Source organism: Arachis duranensis, chromosome 1 (genome assembly GCF_000817695.3).
Source record: "Arachis duranensis cultivar V14167 chromosome 1, aradu.V14167.gnm2.J7QH, whole genome shotgun sequence".
NCBI classification, from domain to species: domain Eukaryota; kingdom Viridiplantae; phylum Streptophyta; class Magnoliopsida; order Fabales; family Fabaceae; genus Arachis; species Arachis duranensis.
This window is the reverse complement of record NC_029772.3, coordinates 56,926,683-56,935,260: the sequence shown is the minus strand read 5'-3', so window position 1 is coordinate 56,935,260 and position 8,578 is coordinate 56,926,683. Positions and strand designations below refer to the sequence as shown.

At 37.5% G+C, this 8,578-nt stretch overlaps 1 non-coding gene across 1 annotated transcript; it reads left to right on the top strand.

Moving 5' to 3' along the window:
* The first annotated feature begins 265 nt into the window (after positions 1 to 265).
* On the top strand, positions 266 to 373 carry LOC127742985 (small nucleolar RNA R71). The gene has a single exon (XR_008004320.1). It is a non-coding gene; the product is annotated as a small nucleolar RNA R71 (small nucleolar RNA).
* The last annotated feature ends 8,205 nt before the right edge of the window (positions 374 to 8,578 follow it).

Genomic DNA, 8,578 nt, shown 5'->3' with positions numbered 1-8,578 from the left:
CTTGCTGAGTCAACATTTTGTTCTGAGCCAATATGGCATTCAGAGCATCAATTTCAAGAACTCCCTTCCTCTGAGGCGTCCCATTATTCACAGAATTTCTCTCAAAAGTGTACATGAACTAGTTATTTGCAACCATGTCAATAAGTTCTTGAACTTCTGCAGGCATTTTCTTTAGGTGAATGGATCCACCTACAGAATGGTCTAGTGACATTTTAGAGAACTCAAATAGACCATAATAGAATATATCCAAAATGGTCCACTCTGAAAGCATGTCAGAAGGACACCTTTTGGTTATCTGCTTGTATCTTTCCCAAGCTTCATAGAGGGATTCACCAACTTTTTGTTTGAAGGTCTGAACATCCACTCTAAGCTTGCTCAGCTTTTGAGGAGGAAAGAACTTAGCCAAGAAGGCTGTGACCAGCTTATCCCAAGAGTCCAGGCTATCTTTAGGTTGTGAGTCTATCTTTAGGTGTGGTATAATCACCAAGCATCCTCCTTGCATTATTATTTTTGACTGCCATCTCTTCTTCCTTTACGAAAATTTCTGTAAGGTTGTCTCTGAATTGTTGTAATTTAGCTTCTCTTAGTTTCCTCTTCAGAGTCCTTTCAGGTTCAGGATTTGCTTCAACAAGAATATTCTTGTCCTTGCTCCTGCTCATATGAAAAAGAAGGGAACAGAAAATAATAATAATAGGGATCCTCTTTACCACAGTAGAGAGATTCCTTTATGTTAGTAGAAGAAAAATGGGAATAGAAGAAGGAAGAGGTAAGAATACAAACACAAGGGTGAAGATAGGTTCAGATTCTTTGAGATGAAGAGAAGTGTTAGTAAATAAATAAATAAATAAAAGGAGATGAGAGAGAGAGAGAATTCGAAAATTAATTTTGAAAAAGGGTTAATGATTTTCGAAAATTAAAAGAAGAATTAAAATTAAAATTAAAATTTAAAATAATTAGTTAATTAAAAGAATTTTGAAAAAGAGGGAGGTAATTTTCGAAAATTAGAGAGAGGAAAGTAGTTAGGTGGTTTTGAAAAAGATAAGATATAGTTAATACAAACAAAAAGTCAATTAGTTAGTTGAAAAAGATTTGAAATTCAATTTTGAAAAGATAAGAAGTTAGAAAAGATATTGAAATTAAATTTGAAAAAGACTTAATTTAAAAAAAAGATATTTTGAAAAGATATGATTGAAAAAGATATTTTGGAAAATATTTGATTTTTAAAATTAAAATTTGATTACTTGACTAACAAGAAACTAAAAGATATGATTCTAGAATTTAAAGATTGAACCTTTCTTAACAAGAAAGTAACAAACTTCAAATTTTTGAATCAATCACATTAATTGTTAGTAAAGTTTTCGAAATTTTAAAATAAAGATAAGAAAAAGATTTTGAAAATAAATTTTAAAAATTTTCGAAAATAAAAAAATAAAAAAGATTTGATTTTTGAAAAAGATTTTGAAAAGATAAGATTTTTAAAATAAAAAATTTGACTTGACTTATAAGAAATAGCTAAGTTTTAAAATTTTTTGACCAAGTCAACTCAAATTTTCGAAAATTATGAGCAAAATAAGGAAAAGATATTTTTTATTTTTGAATTTTTAATGATGAGAGAGAAAAACACAAATATGACCCAAAACATTAAAATTTTGGATCAAAACACTTAATGCATGCAAGAACACTATGAATGTCAAGATGAACACCAAGAAAACTTTGAAGATCATGATGAACATTAGGAACATATTTTTGAAAAATTTTTTATGCAAAGAAAACATGCAAGACACCAAACTTAGAAATCTTTAATGCTCAGACACTATGAATGCAAAAATGCATATGAAAAACAACAAAAGACACAAAACAAGAAAACATCAAGATCAAACAAGAAGACTTGTCTAGAACAACTTGAAGATCATGAAGAACACCATGCATGAATTTTCGAAAAATGCATAATTTTTAAAAACATGCAATTGAGACCAAACTTAAAAATTGACTCTAGACTCAAACAAGAAACACAAAATATTTTTATTTTTATGATTTTAAAAATTTTTTTTGGATTTTTTTCGAAAAGTATTTTTAGAAAAACGAAAACAATTAACAAAATTTTTTGAAAGATTTTTGAAAAATTTTTGAAAAGAAAATTACCTAATATGAGCAACAAGATAAACCGTCAGTTGTCCAAACTCGAACAATCCCCGGCAACGGCGCCAAAAACTTGGTGCACGGAATTGTGATCTCTAATAATGGCATTCAAATTGGTATGCGCATCTACTAACTCAGCACTTCATTCACAACTTCGCACAACTAACCAGCAAGTGCACTGGGTCGTCCAAGTAATAAACCTTACGTGAGTAAGGGTCGATCCCATGGAGATTGTTGGTATGAAGCAAGCTATGGTCATCTTGTAAATCTCAGTTAGGCGGATAATAAATAGTTGTGGAGTTTTCGAATAATAATAATAAATAAACAGAAAATAAAGATAGAAATACTTATGTAAATCAATGGTGAAAATTTTAGATAAGTGTATGGAGATGCTTTGTCCCTATTGGATCTCTGCTTTCCTACTGCCTTCCTTCAATCCTTCTTACTCCTTTCCATGGCAAGCTGTATGTAGGGCATCACCGTTGTCAATGGCTACATCCCATCCTCTCAGTGAAAATGGTCCAAATGCTCTGTCACAGCACGACTAATCATCTGTCGGTTCTTGATCATATCGGAATAGAATCCATTGATTCTTTTGCGTTTGTCATCACGCCCAACAATCACGAGTTTGAAGTTCGTCACAGTCATTCAATTCCTAAATCCTACTCGGAATACCACAGACAAGGTTTAGACTTTCCGGATTCTCATGAATGCCGCCATCAATTCTAGCTTATACCACGAAGATTCTGATTAAGGAATCCAAGAGATATGCGCTCGGTCTAAGGTAGAACGGAGGTGGTTGTCAGTCACGCGTTCATAGGTGAGAATGATGATGAGTGTCACAGAGCTCCACACCCTTAATCTATGGTGTGTAGAAACTCCACCATTGAAAATACATAAGTGATAGTGGTCCAGGCATGGCCGAATGGCTAGCTCCCAAATGTGAACAAAGATGTAAAATCCAGATACCAAGATCCTAGTACAATAGTAAAAAGTTCTATTTATATTAAACTAGCTACTAGGGTTTACAGAAATAAGTAATTGATGCAGAAATCTACTTCCGGGGCCCACTTGTTGTGTGCTTGGGCTGAGCTTGAGCTTTACACGTGTAGAGGCTTCTTTTGGAGTTGAACGCCAAGTTGTAACGTGTTTTTGGCATTCAACTCTGGTTCGTGACGTGTTTCTAGCGTTTGACTCCAGAATGCAGCGTGGAACTGGCGTTGAGCGCCAGTTTGCATCGTATAATCACGAATAAAGTATAAACTATTATATATTTTTGGAAAGATCTGGATGTCTATTTTCCAACGCCATTGAGAGCTCGCCATTCGGAGTTTTATAGCTCCAGAAAATCTATTTCGAGTGCAGGGAGGTCAGAATCCAACAGCATCAGCAGTCCTTTATCAGCCTTTTATCAGAGTTTTGCTCAGGTCCCTCAATTGCAGCCAGAAATTACCTGAAATCACAGAAAAACACATAAACTCATAGTAAAGTCCAGAAATATGAATTTAGCATAAAAACTAATGAAAACATCCCTAAAAGTAGCTAGATCCTACTAAAAATCACCTAAAAACAATGCCAAAAAGCGTATAAATTATCCGCTCATCACTCGGAAAGATGTAATGGGACATAATCTGTTCCCATACTTGAGCTTCTAAGGTAAGTGCGGAAGCCAATATTCCTTTAGATCGGGAATGATGGTATCCGTAAATCCATCTGCTGCCAGGTTGTGCGATAACTCTGAGAACGGTGTCCCAGTCAAATTGGTATGTCTGGCGCTTGAGTGCAGCTTCTTGAAATGCATCCAATCCTTCTGGAGTAGGGAGAAGATCTAAAGCTTTTTGAATGGCCTCTTCTGTGATGGGGACTTGCTTCTGACGGACATAGACAGACTGTAGGGTTGGCAAGTAAAAGTTGGAGTAGAATTCCACTACCCATGATAGATTAACCTTTCGTGGCTGTCTCTGTAGGAATCCCCATTGTCTTCACTCAATGCGGGGCTCAACAAATACAGCAATTTGGGTTAGGAGGATGAGAAGGTGCTCACTGTTATAGTTTTCTTCCGCCAGAATAGGGAACATCTGCTCACAATAGCGGTTAGTGAACCGCGCAGTGTCCTTTGCTGGAAAGGCCTTCTCTTTTTCATCGACCTTGATGATCCTCTTGATTCATTTTGTTGAGGGTTTAACCGCTGTTAAAGATGGCTCTGCCACTAATGTTCAAGGTTAGAGCAAGGAAGAGAGCTGGATATGTGATAATCAATGCACGGTAAAGAAGGATGTCATTAACACATGGTCATGACTATATATGAGCAGTTCATCAATGGAAACATAGCAAGTGCATGTGATGGCATTTAAAGCAAGATGTTTATTGGCATGCTGGTAAAGGCATGAGTAGCATAGATCAAGCATTAAATGTCCAAGTTAGATTATCAACTCTTTCAAACTAAAAATATGTTTGTAGTTGACAATTATATTTAATCAATAAAATATAAAAGGGATTTTGTGAAAAGCAAACATTTAGAGTAGTAGAATAAAAGAATTCCAAAAATAGTGCACAATGCCAGACGGGCTTTTTCACAAACACATAGCATGCATGGTAAATATGTTTTTGAAAGTAAAGAATTTGAACATGCAAGCAATCCCATGAAAAGTAATATAATTGTCAAACAAATCCTTAATAATCCACAAGCAAAATATAGAGAATAAAGACACAAATAAATTTCCAACACTAATAAAAAAGGGTTTAAAAAGAAAAAGAAAAAGAAAACATAGATAATGAAAGGAAAAAAAAGAAGAAAAAAGAAAAATAATAAATGGAAAAGTAAAGAGAGAAGAAGGAAAGAAAAGGACCTTGATGATGAGTGGGAAAAAGAAAGAGGGGGGAAAGTAAGTAAGAAGTGGAAAAGAATGAAGAGGGAAGGAAGGAAGAAGAAAGAAAGAAGAAGGAAAAAGAAAAATTAGGATTTGGGGAAGAAAAGATATGATATTTGGCTAATCTGGATAAGTTGTGCGGCGCAGGCAACGCGGACGCGTGGGGCAGGCAGTCGCGTTGTTGGCGTGATTTCTAAGTGACGCGGATGCGTGGGTCACGCGTTCGCGTGATATGAATTGTGCTATTGGCGCGAGAGTAGCCTCGCGTTTGCGTAACTTTCTGTTTCGAACTCATTTTGCCATAATTTAGGGTGACGCATTCGTGTGGATGACGTGATCACGTGAAAGGCCATTTTTTGAAAAATGACGCGGACGTGTGAGTCACGCGTTCATGTGGTAGGGCTTGTGCTTCTAGCATGGTTCCAGCCCATTCCAGCCTAACATTCTGCCATATACCCCTTTTAGGTCGGTTTTTTTAGGGCACACGTTCGCGTGGGTGACGCGGACGCGTGGGAGGCTATTTTTCCACATGACGCGGATGTGTCACTGACACGATCGCATGGGTGTATTTGTGCCAAAGGCACGCCTCCAGCCATGTTTACGCACGACTTTATGTAAAATTCTCTTCTCTTCCCAAGGCACATATGATGCAGAAGCGTCGGCGACGCTATCGCGTCACGTGCCATTTTTTTGTATGCATTATGCAGATGAAGATGCAACTATATATACTAATAATGAGAAGAGTTATTGAAAAAGAAAACTAAGGAGAGGGAAAAGAACGATCATACCATGGTGGATTGTCTCCCACCCAGCATTTTGCTTTAACATCCTTAAGTTGGATGCTCCACTAGCTCAGTCTCCTGCTGTTGGTGGATCCTCCAAGAGGAAGATCTCTAGCTCCTTATTCTTCTGTATCTTTTCACCATGATATAGCTTTAGGTGATGTCCATTGACCTTGATGAATTCAAAGCTTGAAGGATGACTCAAGTGAAAGACTTCGTATGGCTCAGCCTTCTCTACTCGATAGGGACCGTCCCATCTTGATCTCAACTTGCCTGGTATGAGCCTTAATCTGGAGTTTTAAAGGAGGACTAAGTCCCCAGGTTGGAACTCTCTTCTCTTGATGTGCTTATCATGCACAACCTTCACCTTCTCTTTGTACAGCCTGGAGTTCTCATAAGCTTCTTGGCGAAGGTTTTCTAATTCTTGCAGTTGCAACTTCCTTTCAGCTCCGGCTTTCTCAAATTCCATATTGTATTCTTTTACTGCCCAGAAGGCTTTGTGCTCTACCTCAACTGGGAGGTGACATGCCTTTCCATAAATTAAGCGGAAGGGACTCATCCCGATTGGTGTCTTGTATGCTGTCCGATATGCCCAAAGCGCATCTTGGAGCCTGGTGCTCCAGTCCTTTCTATGAGGCTTGACTATCTTCTGTAATATATGCTTTATCTCTGTGTTAGACACTTCGGCTTTCCCATTAGTCTGGGAATGGTAGGCTATTGCTACTTTATGAATTATCCCATGCTTCTTCAGTAATCTTGTTAGTCTCCTATTACAAAAGTGAGTGCCTTGATCACTCACGATTGCTCATAGTGATCCAAAGCAACAAATAATATTATTTCTAACAAAGGAAACAACAGTGTTAGCATCATCAGTACGGGTAGGAATTGCTTCCACCCATTTAGAAACGTAATCTACAGCTAATAGTATATAAAGGTGACCATTAGAATTTGGAAATGGACCCATGAAGTCGATGCCCCAAACATAAAAAATTTCACAGAAAAGCATAATTTGTTGAGGCATCTCATCCCTCTTGGATATATTACTAAACCTTTGGCAATGGGAACAAGATTTACAAAATTCAGCAGCATCTTTAAAAAGAGTGGGCCACCAGAATCCACAGTCTAAAACTTTTCTAGCAGTTCTTTGAGGGCCAAAATATCCTCCACTCTCAGATGAGTGGTGGGCCTCGAAAATGGACTGGAATTCTGATTGAGGCACACACCGTCTAATTATCTGGTCAGCACCACATCTCCATAAATATGGATCATCCCATATATAATATTTGGACTAACTTTTCAGCTTGTCTTTTTTATGCTTAGTAAAATTTGGAGGAAAAGTGTGGCTAACTAGATAATTAGCTACAGGTGCATACCAAGGAACTACTTCAGATACTGCCTGTAAGCTATCAAATGGGAAAGTATCATTGATAGGAGTGGAGTCATCCTTAAGGTACTCAAGGCGACTCAAGTGGACTGCCACTAAATTCTGGTTACCACTCCTATCCTTAATTTCTAAATCAAATTTTTGTAGAAGCAGTATCCAACGTATTAGCCTTAGTTTAGACTCCTTTTTAGCTACTAAATATTTTAGAGTTGCATGGTCTGAGTACACTACTACCTTAGTACCAAGTAAATAGGCTCGGAATTTATCCAGAGCAAAAACAATAGCTAGAAGCTCTTTTTCAGTAGTAGTATAATTAGACTGAGTAGCATCTAAAGTCTTAGATGCATAAGCAATTACAAAAGGATCCTTACATTCGTGCTGAGCCAGTGTTGCTCCTACTGCATGATCGGTGGCATCACACATGATTTCAAATGGCTGGCTCCAGTCTGGTCCTCTCACAATTGAAGCTTGAGTCAGGGCGATCTTCAGCTTATCAAACGCTTGTATGCAATCCTTTCTGAACTCGAACTTAATATCTTTCTGCAGTAGTATGGATAAAGGCAATGCTACCTTACTGAAGTCCTTAATAAATCTCCTGTAAAAACCTGCGTGGCCAAGGAATGAACGAACTTCCCTCACGGAGGAGGGGTAAGGTAAACTAGAAATAACATCTACCTTTGCTGGATCTACAGAGATACCAGTATTAGAAACAACGTGTCCCAGAACAATACCTTGTTTGACCATAAAGTGACAATTTTCAAAATTTAAAACAAGGTTTGAACTAACACACCTGTCTAATACTCTAGATAAACTATCCAAGCAAAGGCTAAATGAATCAGCAAATACGCTAAAGTCATCCATAAAAACTTTCATACAGTTCTCTATGAGATCAGAGAAAAGACTCATCATACACCTTTGGAAAGTAGCTGGTGCATTGCATAAGCCAAATGGCATTCCCTTATAAGCATAAGTTCCAAAAGGACATGTAAAAGTAGTCTTTTCCTAACCTTCAGGAGCTATATAGATTTGAAAATAGCTTGTATAACCATCTAAATAGCAATAATGAGATTTACCTGACAGGCGATCAAGCATCTGATCAATAAATGGCAAGGAGTAGTGATCCTTGTGAATGGCTTGGTTTAGACGCTTATAGTCAATGCAAACTCTCCATGAATTCTGCACTCTAGTTGTCAGAAGCTCTCCATGCTCATTCTTCACTGTTGTGACTCCAGACTTCTTGGGTACCACTTGTACTGGACTGACCCATTCGCTATCTAAAATGGGGTAAATGATATCTGCTTCAAGTAGTCTGGTTACTTCTTTCTTGACAACTTCTAAGATGGTCGGATTCAATCTTCTTTGAGGCTGACGGACAGGCTTTGCTCCTTCTTCCAAGAATATTC